At 39.2% G+C, this 13,336-nt stretch overlaps 2 long non-coding RNA genes across 2 annotated transcripts; both read right to left on the bottom strand.

The window, feature by feature from the left end:
• Window positions 1–3,097: 3,097 nt before the first annotated feature.
• On the bottom strand, window positions 3,098–4,545 carry LOC147818007 (uncharacterized). The gene is made up of 3 exons (XR_015438401.1): window positions 4,214–4,545; window positions 3,776–3,857; window positions 3,098–3,541 (listed from the first exon to the last, which is right to left on the bottom strand). It is a non-coding gene; the product is annotated as an uncharacterized LOC147818007 (long non-coding RNA).
• A 2,490-nt stretch (window positions 4,546–7,035) lies between these two features.
• On the bottom strand, window positions 7,036–8,697 carry LOC147818006 (uncharacterized). Its single transcript, XR_015438402.1, has 2 exons — window positions 8,515–8,697; window positions 7,036–7,957 (listed from the first exon to the last, which is right to left on the bottom strand). It is a non-coding gene; the product is annotated as an uncharacterized LOC147818006 (long non-coding RNA).
• Between the last annotated feature and the right edge of the window lie 4,639 nt (window positions 8,698–13,336).

The following is a 13,336-nucleotide window of genomic DNA, read 5'->3' as shown; positions in this document are numbered from 1 at the left end:
AAAAAAAAAAAAAAAAAAAAAAAAAAAAAAAAAAAAATTTTAATGTCACAGTAAAGCATCAAATGTTAAAAAACCCAAACATTTAAAAAAAAAAAAATTTAAATGTCATAGTAAATAAAGCATAAAAATGTAAAAAAAAAAAAAAATTTAAATGTTAGTGCAGTAAAGCATCAAAAATGAAAAAAAAAAATTAAAATTTCATACTGTAGTAAAGCATCAAAATGTAAAAAATTAAAATTAAAATGTCATAGTAAAGTAAACCATAACAAATGTAAAAAAAATAAATTGAAATGTCATAGTAAAGCATCAAAAATGTAAAAAAAAAAAAAATTTAAATGTCACTGTAAAGCAAAAGATAAAAAAATGTCATAACAGTAACTTTCCCAAAAATGTCAAAAATGTTACAGTAAGTGACGCATAAAAATGTCATTGTATAGTGAGGCATCAAAAATATAAAAATGTCATAGTACAGTAAAGTATCAAAAATGTCATAAAAACAGTGAAATATAAAAAGTGTTAAAAAAATATAATAATCTAAAATGTCATTATATAGTAAAAGATCAAAAATGTCACAAAAATGTCATAAAAATGCTATAGTATGTGAAGCATAATAATGTCTTTAAAATGCCATAGTATAGTGAGGCATCAAAAATATAAAAAACGTCATAATACAATAAAGTATCAAATGTCATAAAAACATCACAGTATAGTAAAACAAAAGTGAAGTGAAGCACCTAAAATGTCATACTATAATATGGTATCAAAAATGTCATAAAAATGATCTGACCTGTGTCCCCGAGGACACCAAGTACACCCACCCGCATCAACCTGACAGCAACAGGCTCCTGGCTGAGTCGTGTGAAGATGCTGCTAACACGGTTAGCTGTAACAACTGTTACATTAGTCTTACAGGCAAATATCATATATGTGAGGAGTAACTTGTTATTGTAGCTGAAGTTAGCATGTGTGCTAGGGTTAAACTGTAAAACCAGTGTAAAATGTTTTCTAACACTAAGACTGATCATGAATAATGGCTCCTGGACTTTTTGCACCTTCCCTCCATCACTTATGGACGGCTGCAACAGCTTCCAGTCGACCTGTCAGACTGTTGCTCAGTCCTCACTGAGCTATGAAGTATTATTTTACATCTCTACTATAATCTATACTTGTTACTAAATAAGATTTATCCACCTCTTTATTATGCAAACTTGTCTTGTGACAGTCAAGTTCACCTGTACCTTCATTCACAACTGTACACACATGTACATGCACTTACAGAAGTTGATCTGCAATGAAGCTATACCACTATATTCCCATATAGACGATCGCTTCAAAGATCGAATGTTTCTGACCTACCTTACCTCTTAGAGACTTGTGTTGAAAGTGTTTGTGCTTCTGTGTTAGGCAGTATAAATTGTATAGAGTTTTGTACAACAGAGCCAATAATTCCCTTTTACCATGTTCAGACTTTTACTTTGAAGGTAATCCAAATCATGGACCACGTGGCCAACGGGTGAAGACACAGAGCTGGTCAGTCCAAGAAGACAGCTGAAAGATAATCAGAGAGCAGTGTGTGTTAATATTGATCTGATATTCATTAGAGGGAACAGTGATATCTGAAGTGAATCTCACCTCTAGAGACTCTCCTTCCCAGGACAGGAGGTGTTCTTCCCCGTCGCTGCCTTGAACTGTCACCTGGGCTGCCTGTCCTGGTCTCTGGGAGGGAAGACAACTCGTTATGTCTCCTGCTCTGTGTAATCTATAATACACAATATACTTAATCACAAACTATGAGACACACGCATGTACCTGGGATGAAGTGGTTAAGGTGGAAACCGGAAGGCTGACCCTGGATTCAGTAATCTATTGGTGGCTGCTAATGCTAGCAAGTAAGCCCCACCCCTCTGTTCTGTCCCAGTTTTTTTTTTCACCAAAAGGAGAAAAACAAACAAGAACCAATGCCAGCAAGCTAGCCCCCCCTCTATGGTCCGCTTGACCATGTGTTTCACACAAAAAAAAACTCACGCTAGCAAGAATTTTGATCCTTGTCACTTCAGTGTCACTGTGGGAACTTTTGACCAGAGTTTCTGTTTTCTGCTCTGTGTCACAACACAGATGTTGAGAAATCCATTTCTTCTTTTACAGTTTTAATTCAGACTGTCAACTACAAATCTCTTCAACACAAGTGCAATTGTTTCAAACGCAAACTTGAATTTCTCCTGCAGATTTATTTTACAGGTTTACAAAAGGTTGATTTACAACTGCAAACATTGAAATTTGTTATCACTTTACAAGCTCAAAATCATTTTGACCCTAGGTACACAGTTACAGCCAACAACAGTTTTGTTTTAAAACGCCTACTAACTAATACACATCTCTCAGCATAAAGCAGACTATGTTACACCTTACCTGGTTGTGATTTAACTGGTATATTACTATTTGTAGAGTTTTGGTTGGTGAATTGATAAACAGTTGTTACCGAGTAATTCCTCACATCAAAATAAGTTCCTTAACAAATCAGAGACAGCAAGTTTCCAAACAAGTATTTTAATTGTAATATTCAAGCCAAATATCAATAATCACATCCACATTGTTTTCTGATGCATTCGATATGACCACGACTTAAATGTAAAACAGAATATCATTTTAACTCATCTTGTCAACTGTGTGTGGAAATGCAATTACACAAAATATAAACCGTTAAAAAAATAGGCTCAAAATTCTACTTGTAACTTCATTGTCACACTGTGGGAACTTGAGTGCAAAATTTTACACAAACAGTCTTTCACATTGTATCTGCATTACTTCACCACTGGTTATTTGTTTGGTTTCATTAACAAAGTCTTGTTTTTCTTTTTACAAATGCAAAACTTGACGTATTATTGAGGGTAATTTGAAAACACATAACAGACCTGCATTGTAAACTAGAGTGAAATCCATCGTCATTATAAATGTTAACAGAATCATTTTAACTCATCGTAACATTTTTGTTTAAATCATGCGCATGACTTACAATTTCTTGCTTTCAGGGGGCTGCAAATGGTTCCAGCCTGAGGAGGATTCAACCCTATGGAAAAAAAGATAAAAAAAAAACAACACATGTCAAGCAGCTCCTCTTTTCATTATGAAATGTTTTTCAAGAATTCTAAGGACTTCAGAACATAAAAGATGCACCAATCATCCATTTTAAAGGTTGTTTAGCATATACTGTAATAAAAACGAGACTTCATGAAGAAATCTGAACAAATGATACATTTACATATGAAGAATTTGTAGAAGAGATTCATTAAAAAAATCCCATACTACACAACTATGTACAAAAGTGTTTAGTGTTTAGAATGACAAAACTCCTGCTGGGCGAGAAGCACAAAAGGTATTGATTAGGGGAATATGCAAAAGATCACAGTATAGACAATATCTGTCATGTGCAGGGATAATACCTCAACATGTTGAAGTAATGTGGCTGATAACTGATGAGGCCAAATGCAGAAGAAAAGGCAGGTGCTGGTCCATCATTGGTGATTAGACTGGAATTCTGCTCCTGAGACAGACAAACATGTGATAGGACAATTTCTTTAGATCATATAAGTTCTTATTATATAACCAACAAATTGAGTAATACAAATATGGATATACTGTAAAATACATAAACATAGACAGTCGTATATTCATTATTAAGAATAAGCAGTATGAACATGTTTACACTGTGGGTCTGATTTAATTAGTGGTACAGACAAGTCTTACTTTTAAAAGTGAACAATAACATGTTACTCACCTGGACCCTCCTCACTGTGTCTGGACTCTCAGCTGTTGGTGAGACAGGTGGAGGCGGTATTACACCTGTACTGGCTCAGGTCCTGATGAAGACAGAGGGATGCTGAAATCTCCTGAGAAATCTAAAGACCTAGTTCACTTTCAATCATGGCTGATCTCCTAACAGTAATGTTAAGTGGTTACAACATGGTGAACCGATCGACGTGTATTCACTCGGTCTACTGGCTCCATACAATCTCACGTTACAGTCAGTTACAAGATGAGCCTGAAGTTACTGACGTCACTAGCTGCACACGTCACTAACAGCCGAGAGCAACAGACACAATCCCACTAACCGCTAAACCGTCTGTCCACAACGTCAATATCACCACCTGAAATGTTTGTCAGTCGTTACACTGATTATACTTTTAGCTTCAGAGCTAACATTGAAGCTACTCACCAGGCTAACAGGAAAGTTGCGAGCTCGGCATCAAACCGCATCTCTTTCCTCTCAGGAGCTTCTCCAGCGGCGGGAAGACACATCCAGATTTACTCGTGTCGCTTCTTTTCTTTGCCGTTGAACGTGGTTTCTTGTCGGGAGCGTTTCTTCAGGATGCAGATGAATATCGTCTTTTAGGAGGTTCAGCCATTCCTGCGTTTCTGTGATGCTAACTTCAAACGCTGCCGGAAGTTGTTCTTCTTCGTGGGACTGAGAGCAGATTTGACGCGCCACCGACTCACACTGCGTCTAGTGTCACAAAGTGGTATTACAACACAGGACAGGTCGGGCCGGCTGGTGCGCATGCGCATTTCAGTAGATAACTCTGAAATACAACAGATGGAGATCTTGATCATGACATCGTCACTGTGGCTGCTTCACTGTTGATAGTGTCTTTTTTAATAAATTTCTGGCCACATCTTATATTGCACCTTTACAGCACAACCACCAAAGCTGACATTTAAAAAGTAAAGCTACATGTTAATTGTCCACATTGCAAACCGACTTTGTTTTAACTCAAGTGTGAAAACTAAGACATTGAGCTTAACTTGACTGATATTGACACATTTGATGCATACAAAACATTTTGATTTACTTTTACAGTATATAAATCTATGCATGGGATATAAAATACAATCATGCATTTCCTTATACTTACATAAAATCTGTGATATACAGCTGTCTTACCAGTCACCGTATGTTGGCAGTCTTTGTTATGACCCAGCTGGGGAAAGGGGAAGCAACATAAAACCAGGTGTTATTAATAAATAAAATTTACTGATTTCATTTATTGCGTAACCAGGAGGGTAAATAAGTAAACATAAATACAAACAAGGCAAGAGGACAACTGAAGTAGGGGAACAGGCGCCAACAAAGAGCCTAACACTGCGATTCTAACCAACCCAAAAACACAAGAAGCAGCAGCCCTGTTCCTAATGTGTCCAACAGTCTTTTTCTAAGGGTGTAATGCACAATCACAATTTTAAACCTAGCCCAGTCCCCAACAATCACTACCAGCATCTCAAACCAAATCACAAATTACACACAAGTGTTCACAAAGGCGGTACAGAGGCGAGCTGCCGATCATGTCAGCCGCCACTAATGATGTGCGGCCGGGCTCTTAAACTCTTCCTCTGATGCTCAAACAGCGGCAGCTGTGGTGAGGGCTGACAGGGTCATTGCTGCACCAATAGGAGAAGCCGTGGAGTCGGTGGCTCCTCCTCTCTGCTCCGACAGGGACAGGTAATCCATCAGTTAGTGTTGAAATGCTCGAGCTTTGTGCAGCAACAGGCTGTAATAACAAGAACAGCTGTAGAGAGTCTTTGCTCTGCACGGCCGCCTACACCTGATACACGGTACGAAGTCGCTGCTAACACAGTTAGCATTCATTGTTCGAGGTAAACTTTATATCTTAGTGTTAAAATAGTCTTAGTAGCTAATTGCAAACATGTCCACGTTTGGTCAAAATCACATATATGAGGAGAAAGCTTGTAACATTAGCTGAAGTTCCTGTGTGTAAGCTAACTGTGAGGTGTAACCGCTTGTATTAAAACCACAGACCGAGGGAAAACATGTTATAACGTGTTTTAAAATGAGTTCTGCAAAGTGAAGGTGACGTCACCGACCTTAGTGTTAACAGAGACAGCGGGTCAGTGTCGGTAAGTCACGGTCACTAAACGATCCCGTTATTACAGTGAACTGTCGTGTCTGGACGAGCTGTTAAAGAGCAGAGCAGCGGACGTGTGTGTCGTGTTTGTTCATATTAAGTTTGGTTCAGTGTTAGTCGGATAGTTTTCAGCTCTAGTTCATTTCATTATTGATGACAGGAGTCAAAACATCTGTTGGAATGATTGTGTCTCTGTCAGAATAAAGAACATGACTGAGAGCTGAGAACCATCATGACATGTGAACCTGCACAATGACTCCAAACTCAGTATTAGTTTCTATTCTATTGTTATTTCATGTAAAACGGTTCAGCAGACTCTTTATTACAACTAAGCTGAGGGAATAATGTATTTTCAGATATCTGTGATCATCTAAATCAGAGTGCTGTTTCTTTTGTCTTTTTCTCTAAACTCTACAATAAGATAAATTATATGATTTCTCTCTATTATAATGTTTTTTCCATCCAGGCAAGGTCTGGATCTTTGGGGACACCTACAACCTCTTGCAGCGATGATGGAGGCCCTGCACCACCTCCACCTTGAGGAAGAATATACACAGTCTTCAGTGTATTCAGTGACTTGCTGACAACTCTATAACCCTACTGAGTTTCATCAAGGAGAACACCCCTTCTTCCCTCTTACATCACCAAGGCTTCATCGTCTTAACTACATCTTACCTGTAGATATGTTGATTCAGTCCAAGGGCTCTTCCTGCCCTACCTGTGGATATGCTGATCCGGCCTAAGAGCCCCTCCTACCCCCTTGATAACTTGAACCTAGGTGTAACACTGCAAGACCTCTAGAGAACGTTACCTTTTGCTTCTAACCTCCTTTCCAACTTGTTATCCTGTCTGACCAAATGTCTGTAACCCCAGGTCTATGCAAATACAATTGTCTATCCCTTTGTCTTCAACTGTGTAACTGTCCCCCTGCCCTTCACTCTGGGTCAGTTTACTGCCTCAGACCCGCTCTGTGTCAGCTGGCTCACCGTATCCTGAGATACCAATAAACTTACATCACTACAGCAAACTTGAAACTAAGGACTTCAGTGAATTTTCTTCAACAACCTGCAGTGTCCACACATGAAGATCTTTTCTTCCCAAACATACACACAGTGTCTTACATGATAATATAGTATTTTTTAATGTAACACTTGTGGCCATAACATTGTTCAGTCTGATCAGCTGTGCTCTTCCTTGTTCCCTTCACCCTCACTGTCGTATTACACTCTCTGCCCCATGTCAGACTTATAGTCACATGACCTTTGGACTCCACTGTAGCTGTAACAAACTCAATAGTTTAAAAAATTAGAGTTCATATTTCTATTTTTTGATTTTAAATAGTTACAGTTGATTATAAATTGTACACTACAGTATTTAAATAATACATAATACATGTTTCCAGTGTTGTAAATTGTTTAAATGAATGTAGTTTATAATGTCCAATAAAGTTATTTATGAAGCTCTTGCTTTAACTTTGCTGATGTTTTTTATACATCTGGTATGAATTTTCACAATAGTAACACGTACAGCATTGTGTGACTATTTCTTTGTTAGCTTGAATCAACAACATAAATACTAGAAATACTAACACTGACAATGAAGGATCAAAAAACATGCTGATGTTAATTGGTAAATACTTTCACCTGTGGAGGTGGTGACAGTGCTAGAGATGATCCATCACTTAATCACAGTTTAATATTTATAGCTTCTGTTCTTAAAAGTGTTGCTACCATCACCTGTCAACAACTGCAGAAATTAAGTTGCAGGTAAGAAACTGAACCTGTGAATACTGAAGACAGAATAATAAACTAACTCATCAGCAGTTAGTCTGTCATTTCATCAGAGGAAGATGAACTGGGAGGTTTTCTAGCATCATCATCATCATCATCATCATCATCATCATCATCACAGCACATTAGAGAACTAAGGATGTCCATGCAGTCTCCCTTCAACCAGATGAATGGAAACTAATGTGCTGCTCTGTACATGAGGTCCTCCTTCTGTTGGCACAGATCACTCAGTTTTCACAGTGTGGAAACCTTTCAAATGACGATAAAACACACTTGAGTTAAGATGCGGTGGATCACAGTTAATCACAAATATCGATCAGCTGTCAGGATAGGTGCATGAATGTCTTCTTCAGTTGAGGACTGGTTTGAGTATTAAATGAACAATCTTCTATAAGACAAATATTTGTCTACACATTTTGTTACGTCACGTTATTTTAACTTGAACTATCGCGATGTCTTGATGGACAATGTATTAACTGACATTAACGCTGCGCATTAAACTGACGCAGATCAATTAAACTGGGTCACGTGGAGAAACACAAACCAAACGTGGTTAGATTAACGTCGATTAAATTCACCTTTTTATTGGGCTTTGACTGAACACCTCCACGGGCTAACCCAGGTTGACACAGGTTATCAGCCCAGCGGGGCCAGGTACCGTTAGCATAGCAATCACTAAGTTATCAGCTAACGCTAGCACTAGCTGGCTAGCTTGGTTAGCAAGGTGTATCTTCACCTGAACTGTGATATTAACAGGGATGTTAATTTTGGCTAGCAAAGAAATAGACTTTAAAAACTAAACTTACCGGAAACAATGAACCGCCGACTCCTCTGAGTGTCTTTTTGAACAACTGAACGCAGAACAAGATATTTTCAGGCAAACATGTTGGAGCTAACTTTGATGAACTGAAAACACGTCATTAACGTGTTAAAGTGAAAAGCTAACTGCGATTAGCGCGCTAGCCATAATAGCATTTTATTCAACGTAGAAGAAGCTCATTTTACTGTGTGTTTCTAATATGTTAATGTTGTCAGCTGGTTTAAAGCTTAAACGAACTGATGAGAGGTAAATGAGTGACGTCAGCACGTAAACGGTCCCTCACTGCTGGTGATGAAAGGTGATGTACTCTGAGTAAACGTGTTACTGCGGCACATTTTTAAAAGGGGAAGAGGAGGGTAAAACATCTTATATGGGGATGATAATAATAATAATATATGATAAAAGTATTAAACAACATCTTTAGGCTGCCAGGGAGCCAGTATCAGTTCCCAGGTGAAAACAGCACCAAGAGCAATCAATTCATTCCAGTCAGGCTCTTTGCCGCCTGTGCACACAGCTGATAATTATTAATGTGCACTCAGTTGACAATTTATTAGGAAAATCTAGCTAAAACTGATATAGTCTAATACAACAGTCCTTCATGAAGATTATACTGTTTATACAGAGGTGTTTCTGTTATTTAGCCTCTTTGTTGATATAAATGGGTTGGACAAAATAATATAGAAACTTTAAAGCCATGGCGAGTGTCTTGATGTAGCAGTAGTTTTGTGTTGGCATCGGTTCTGAATATTTCTGTCTCTTTGATTACTAATTATCAGAATCAGCCCTGAAAAATCTGTTGATCCCTATTGCTGTCAGTCAAATATAAATGAAACTTTCCATGAATTTATTGTTTCTTTATTTGATATTTTTCTTTACTTTTAGTTTTTTTTTGGCCAGTCATTTTACCGTCTTTTTACCGATTTGCAGGGTAACAGTTCAAACCAAGATGTGTTGAGTCCTTCATTATGTGATTGGCTCTGCTGAAGTAGCAGGAGCTGGCGGTGTCTTCCAGGGAGGGCAGAGAGCAGCCAATGATTTTTATTATTCTCTGTAGAGCTTTCCTGTCTGCTACTGAGCAGCCTGCGTAGCACAATGAGGTGCAGTAAGTCTGTGTGCTCTCGATGGTGAAAAGCCACCAGCAGCTTTCTGTCCAGGTTGTTTTTCCTGAGCTCTCAGGAAGTGCAGTCGCTGTGTGTGAGCACATGCTTTGAGTACTTTGCTCGGTGCTCCTTCAGGGCCAGCGGCCTCGCTCAGGCTCACTGACCTCACCACACGACTCACTTCATGTTCCTGCACAGTGAGTGTGTGGGTGTGAGAGACGGTTTAGTTCCTCAGCCAGCGAGGCGTCAGCGCTGTATCTCCTGCCACTCCCTCCATGGATGATGGTCTCTATTAGATCTTAGTGCTGCATTTGATATAGGAGCTTATAACAGAGACTAAAACATGTCGTTGGTATTAAAGGAACTGCACTGGTCTGGTTTAAGTCAGACTTATCAGATAGTCAGTAATGACTCTTCCATAAACACAAGAGTTAGTTATGGAGCTCCACAGGTTTCTGTGCTTGCACCGAAACATTTTATAATCATTATTATTATTATTATTATTATTATTATTATTATTATTATTAATAATTGGTGCTGATCTCATTGCTGCTGTTATTATGAGGTTTCTTTCTGTTATAAGGGAGTTTTTCCTCTTCACAGTCGCCAGGTGCTGCTCATTGTGAAGCGTTGGGTTTCTCTATATAATAATCAAGAAGTCTTGTGTATGTGTGTGTTTTGATTTGGTGCTATACAAAGAAAGTTGAATAGAAGTGAACTGCATGCAGAGCTTTTCACATTGACACGTTGTTTACACGTTGTCATACATTGCTATAATAAAGAATAGAATTGCAGCATGTTGGTATTGTCATTGTGAGCACCGCTGTCTCTCAGTACAGCCTCACCGAGCTGTTAGCATGGCTCTTGTTTTGACATGAAAACATGATAAGGAGCATAAATCATTATTTGTTATCAGTGGTCATAAAATGAAAACAAAGGTTCACAGTTCGTAACAAGTATTTCCTGTCTGTCCCGTCCTCCAGTGTCACAGGAATGACGAGTGGGATGTTTCCTGTCGTTGTGCCTTCGCAGGCCGCCACTCAGCCTGACACCACTTCACCAATCACAGCAGATGTGCACAAGCCCAGTGGTGGGGAAACTCTGCTCTCACTTTAGAGAGCAGCACTCAAAACACAAGCATGTAGTTGAAAGGTTTTCCCATTTTCCCATCAAAGTCCTCAACTACAATTTTACTTCAGTAAGTTCAAGATGGTTCAAATGGAGAAAGTGTTTTTCAGCAATAGAGTGCCGCAGGAACGAGTCCCGAAACCCAGAGATTAGTTGCATTTTAGCTGAAATAAGGTCCGTGTTTAACACAAGCTCAAGACATTTTCATGTTTTATTCTGTGACATTAAATTCGTCAGTAAACATCCCAGTCCTGACTTCTTTAATCTTTTACGTCTCTTAAAAAAGGCCGGATGCTTACAAATGTCTAAATGAGACTACAGAGGTTGTTGGGGACGTTAAATGTCACCACGTGAACTTGAAAACTGATCTACTCACCAGTCCACCTTTACAGCCTCACTAACTCACCAGTCCACCTTTATAGCCTTGTTAACTCACCAGTCCACCTTTACAGCCTCGTTAACTCACCAGTCCACCTTTACAGCCTTGTTAACTCACCAGTCCACCTTTACAGCCTCGTTAACTCACCAGTCCACCTTTACAGCCTCGTTGTGTTTATACAATCTGTCACTAACTGTCAGAGGAAACTTTTGTCAGAGCTGAATCAAACTACAAGTTGAAGTTTAGTGGTGGTGACGGTGAAGTCATGTGACCCTGGTGTTGAAGTCATGTGACCGTGGTGTAGTTGGTTTGTGGGCTAACATTAGCTTTTTACTTCTGCTGATTGTATTTGGGCTTCAAACATCATACAGTGGAGTTCATTAGTGAAGATGATCCTGCTGAACTAAACCTGTCAGGATCAGAAACTGTTGTTTGCCACAGAGTTTATTTTCGGCAGTAATCCAGAAGTCAATGTAAAACTCCCACTGGCTTTTCGTGGAGGGAACAGGATGACGCTAACATCCACGTTGGCCGACAAAGATACATCATCCCTGTGGCACTCTATAAACTACTCAAACAGAAATATATGACACTGTTATTAAAGACGGAAAAAGTCACGTTTGATTCATCTCTTGTGGTAAGACAATTTCATGGTGTGTTCTTTTTGAGTTTTCATGTGGCTCATCGGCCTCGAAACACACGTCGTGTCGTCCGCTGAGCAGCAGCTTCGATCATCCAGAGGTCTGTGTGTTCAGTCCTCCAGGATCTCTGTGCTCCACAGCATTGTGTTCAACAGATATTTGGTTCAATAACAATTATATTATTGTCACAGTATTTGTATCCCAGAGCAGTTCGGATGGACCAGGAGGATGTGAACTGCAGCAATTTTCTTCCTGAAAGTCTGTGAATATTGGTCCTTCAGTTTCCCACAGTGCAGGGAAACAGTGTCAGTGCTCGCTCTGGGTAATTTGTTTTCTATTTGGAAGTCCACCTGCGTCTCTGCACAGCTCACCTGAACCACAGTCGACCTAACTCACACTCAGCTGACCCTTTAAGAAACATGAAATGCCTCCAAATAGACTTTGACATCCGTTTGAATGAAAGTCCACTTTCATTCTAACAAATGTATGTTGAGAAGAACTAATCACATCTGGTCTCGTGTGTCTTTAGTGTGTTTGGGAAAAAACATTTTCTCTTTTCAGCCGTGGCACACAATGTGAATCCACACCAGCTGTAACCTCTAAGATTTAAACCATTATTATTAAATGGGGTCAGTGGGAAAACAACAACCGAAAAATCTATCCTCAAGAGCTACAAAAAAGAAAGTCTGTCTTTTGTCTGGATTGTGTTTAAATAGAAGGAACTTTTTTAAAACAAAAGCCACTTGAAGCAGAGAGGGAAGATGTGATGATGGGAGTGTTTGCTGCTAAATGCTTTGAAAGGTACTGAACTTCTGCATCTGCCTCTGTGTTAAAAATGGCACACAGCTGAACTTATGAACCCACCATATAGACAATTTACCCACACTGCATGCTTTTTATTTCTGTGTCTGTACAGTATCTATTACTATAATAGACACAATGTTGAATTTGTTGTATGGAACAAGGAAAAAATAAAATCTCCAGTCATCCACCATGAATTAGTTGCTGCAGTGTGTGTGTCCCAGGGTTAAACTATCTCCAGGGGTCTGTGTTTTCTCTCAAGTAAAATGTCCCACATTATTCCCACAGCACAGAGCGACAGTGTTGTTTCCTGGCAGTCTTAAATCCCCGGGGATCCTCTCCCGGACATATTTTCATTCTGTTCATCTGTGCCTGAAATATGTAACAGAGGTCAAAGCCCTGCAGTCGTGTCACGCCTTTCACTTATCTTACTTGTTATCAGATAATAAAAGCTTGACAGCAATGTTCAAAACAAGAACTCCTTATTATCAGCTTTTGTAAGGCAACATTCGTATTCCCTTATATCTGATGTTAGTTTTTAGTCATTTCCCAGGTATCGTACTCAGACAGCAGCTGAGTGTGACACAGACAAGATTCTTCTCCATCCACTCGCCTCGCTTGACCCGGCGAGTGTCAGTCTTATCTTATCACAGCAACCAGAGACAAAACACACAGAGGCGTCCTTCGACATTTTGGGAAAGTGGTAGATGAGAAGCTCGATACCACTCCTGTGTTTGTCCAGTGCAGCTACAGCTA

This window comes from Seriola lalandi, unplaced genomic scaffold (assembly GCF_002814215.2).
Source record: "Seriola lalandi dorsalis isolate HSWRI2012SDOR001 ecotype SW California unplaced genomic scaffold, Sedor1 jcf7180002054773, whole genome shotgun sequence".
Taxonomy (NCBI): Eukaryota; Metazoa; Chordata; class Actinopteri; order Carangiformes; family Carangidae; genus Seriola; species Seriola lalandi.
This window is presented reverse-complemented; position numbering and strand designations above follow the sequence as displayed.